Source organism: Canis lupus, chromosome 3 (genome assembly GCF_048164855.1).
Source record: "Canis lupus baileyi chromosome 3, mCanLup2.hap1, whole genome shotgun sequence".
Lineage (NCBI taxonomy): Eukaryota > Metazoa > Chordata > Mammalia > Carnivora > Canidae > Canis > Canis lupus.
In genome coordinates, this window is record NC_132840.1 from 43,188,950 (window position 1) to 43,193,442 (window position 4,493).

Sequence of the window (4,493 nt, forward strand, 5' to 3'; positions counted from 1 at the left end):
TTTAAAGAATTTTAAAAAATATTTTATTTATTTATTTGTTTATTCATGAGAGACCCAGAGAGAGAAGCAGAGACACAGGCAGAGGGAGAAGCAGGCTCCATGCAGGGAGCCAGATGTGGGACTCCATCCCAGGACCCCAGGATCACGACCTGTGCCAAAGCCAGATGTGTGAGTGCTGAGCCACCAGGTATCCCTAAAATATTTTTTTTAAATAATTTTTACTTCTATTGTGCATGAAGGCTATTGATCTTTAATTTTCTGTTTTGGTACTATCTTTGTCAAGTTTTGGTATCAGGATTTACTGGCCTCATAAAATGAGTTAGAAAAAGCTCCCTCTCTCTCTATTTCCAGAAATGATTTGTCTAAAACTGGCATTATTTAATTCTTAAATGTGTGATTGAGTTGGTAGTACAGCCATCTGGGCCCAAGTTTTCTCTGTAGGAAAGTTTTTAATTACATATTCAATTTCTAAATAGATATGGGACACTTCATATTTTCTATTTCTTCTTTTGAAAGTTGAAGTTTTGGTAATTGGTGATTCTTAAGAAATGTACCCATTTCTTAACAGATGATGAGTTTATTAACACAAACTATAGTATTCTTTTATTATATCCTTTTAATGTCTGTGGGATTTGAAATGATGCCTCTTATATCATTTTTGATATTGGTAATGGAGCTGATTGGTAGCTCCATGATTTTCTGGTGAAAATAAGAGTATTATAATATGTATTTTTCTCTATTTTAAAATGTTTCTCTTTATCTTTGGTCTTAGTAATTGGACAATCATTTGCTTAGATGTAGTGCTGTTTTTTTTTTTTAATTTTTATTTATTTATGATAGTCAGAGAGAGAGAGAGAGGCAGAGACATAGGCAGAGGGAGAAGCAGGCTCCATGCTCCGGGAGCCCGACGTGGGATTCGATCCCGGGTCTCCAGGATCGCGCCCTGGGCCAAGGGCAGGCGCTAAACCGCTGCGCCACCCAGGGTTCCCTGTAGTGCTGTTTCTATTTATCCTCTTAGGAATTCTCTAAATACTTGGAATTGTGAGTTGATGTATTTCTACTAAATTATGGAAAATTTTTAACTCTTCCTAAACAGAAAATTGTTTTTTTTCCTAAAAAGATAAATTCTATCCCATACCCTCTTTCCTTTCTTTCTGATACTCTAATTACACGTATGTCAGCTTATTGTCCCACATGTCTGCAGTTTGGCTATTTTTATCAATAATTTTTTCTCTTTTCTTCAGTTTGGATAATTTCTATTTATTTATCTTCAAAGTGACTTTTCTTTTTTTTCTACAGTGTCTAGTCTTTTAAAATTTATCCAGTACATTTTTCTTTTTTGACATTGTATGTTTCAGCTCCAGAATCTCAATTTTATTATTTTACAGTTCTCTTTTCTCTTTTGGGACTCCCTGCTTACCCATTTTGCTCCTCTCTTATTTGTAGTCCTTTAGCATACTTCTAATATCTGTTTTAAAAGTCCTGTCTCAACGCTAACATAGGGGTCATCTGTGGGCTTGCTTTTCTTGACTATGTTTTCTCTTTGACTCATGTTTTCCTGCTTTTCCAAATATCCAGTAATATTTTGTCCTGGATATTGTGGATGATGCATTATAGAGATAATGTATTTTTATATCCTTCCTCCAGAGAAAGTTGAGTTTGTACTAAGACAGCTAAGCTATTGGTAGATCACATCAATCTTATTTTTTCCAGTTTTATTGAGAAATAATTGGCATACTATATAAATTTAAGATGTATAGCATGATAGTTTGACTTACATAAGTTGTGAAATGATTATCACAATAGGTCCAGCTAACCTCCATCATCTCATGTAGATATAATATTCAAAAAAGAAAGAAGAAAAATAAATATTTCTCCTTGTGATAATAACTTTTAGGATTTATTCTCTTGACAGCTTTCCTATATATCATATAGCAGTGTTAGCTGTAATCATCATGTTGTACATTATATCCCCAGTACTTATTTACATCATAACTAGAAATCTGTACTTTTTGATGATCTAATTTTCTTCCACTTTTTTCTCTTCCCATCCTCTGCTTCTGATAACCACATGTCTGTATTCTGTTAATGTAAAATGGAAGCTTGCTTTAGGTTTTGTTATAGTGAATTTATTTCCATTTTGCATTTAATTCTAGATTGGAACCCTTAGTCCTAAACTACCCATAAGATGTGGCTTTTCTGAAGTTCTAGTGTAAAGTCTAAAATGTTTATCAGACTCTTCTTACTTGGCAGAATTTGGATTTCAAATTCTTTCTCTCTAGGTCCTTGTAGTTAGAAACCTTTGCCTCCTAACTGCTGATTTTTGCTAGGCTTCTTGGATTCTCACTCTGTGCATTTACTGTTTTGGAGTCAGCTAAAAGATTTGAAAAGAACTTGAAGAATTTGAAGGATAATACACAACTATTATTATAAAAGGTATGTTCCTCATCACTCAGGATAGGCTAAGTTGATCTGTAACGAACAACTAAAAAATCTCAGCTTTCAGTAGCTTTAAAAGGAATGAGAGTTGTAGCTTGCCTCAAACTAACACTCCAGCTGATAACAATTATGGACTGTGGCCTCTGAGTTTTATTTCAATGTTTATTTGAAAAAAATAAAGGTATCACACCAATCCCTTGATTTTAATCATATTATTACTTAAGTCAAGTTAATTAAAATGAGATTTGTCAATTTAAAAAATACTTGAAAAAATATTAGTACAATTGATGCCTGGAAATGGACAAAATTTCTGAGGCTGGTATCCAAATTACTGATTTATGACAAACAGTAGTATAAATTATTCTTATAAGTTCAAAGCACATTTAGGTTAGGCAAAAGACTGTGTTTGAGATGGTTATTTGAACAAAACAGTTAATTAAGATAATATGAAACTTTTTATTAAAAATTGACTATACTGGTGCATTACTAAGGAGGTATAGTTTTAGAAAAATATTGAGTATGTTCATAAACTTTGAGGAATAATAGTAAGTTAATATTTAAACTATTTTAACTTGATGCTTTAACTAATACTACCATTAACTTTTCAATGTCTTTAGTTAAGTTGTAGTATCAGATCAGATAATGATCTCTCCACTTTGAATTTCTTTGTTTAGTTTAAAGTTTGTAGAATAAGCCACTATTATAATGTATTTTGAGATTTGCCAATGATGAGTAAAAATAATTATGATTCTCTGAAAGATTATACAGTTTTGGCCTTGGCCATGCATATTTTACTACTTTTCAGCTTCTTTTTCTGCCGTTTCTTAAATGGCATCCCTATACTACATTGTTGAAAAATGGCATAGATCCACATGCCACTATTGTTTAAATGCAAGCCCATGACAACCTGAATCTAAAATGAATGCTTGAGTCAGGGTTAATGAATCAGTACATTCATAATTGGAAAATAAGCCTCTTTCTCTCCCCCCCTGACTTGCTGATACCTCTCATTAGCTGGTGGTTCTGAGAATGCCTTGATAAGCATCTGAAGGCAAAGTTGGATGGAAAAATATTCTAATCCTATTGATAGCAGAAGAAAAGGGAAAGGAATTGGGATTCTTCCCCCTATTTATAGTATTTTAATTAAGCTAAGACTTTGTTGTGTTGTTTACAACTAGTAGAAATACTACAGGCAGCTGCATTTTATATATTGAGTGGCTATAAATAGAAGAATTAATACAGAAAAGATTAAAAAGCTATGTGGATAATGGGTGCCTGTTACCTCCTAGCACACTATTATGCTTTTATTAAAGAAAGCCAATCTGTATACTCACTTTTTTGAAGTTGAATTTTTTAAGCTAGAAAGATTGGATCCAGAATTCTGAACCGAAGGATATATAAGAGAACCTCCCTTTTAACTCTCACTTAAAACTCTTTAAGCACAATTTGCAATCACACATTAGTTATATGACTTTTTATTTGAAACCTTTTTTTTTTCCTAAATAGGAAACCTTTCACTGCTATCAACTTCTGACATAGGACCTGACACAATAAAAATCCTCAACAAATATTTGTCAAATAATCAAAAGAATAATTTTTAAAGATACTGACTATATAAAGGTATTGCAAATACTTGTCCAATATAGCAAATAACATATACTAACTAATATAAACTCAATATGATGTTTTTTTAAAAAGAGAGAAATGAGAAAAGAGGATGAAGTAATTAATAGGCCCACTTTTTCTAATGAAAATGCTAATATGAAAAGAGATTTAAAATTTTTACAGGGAATGTATAAATAAATTTTACAAAATTTTTAAGGAATTAGTGTAATACTACTTTTCCTGAATGTTCTCTTAATATAATCTACATACCTAATACTGTGTCAACTTTTGTGTGGGATACGTATATGTGGAAAACTTGGAATCTGAGCTTAAAGGAGCTGATGTTCTAGAAGGAAAAACTGGTAAAGTCCTCAAACACCATTGGGTTGTAAATTTAGAAGATAGAGTGGTATTTTTAGTAAGAACTGGATTAGAAGATGTCAGCCCCA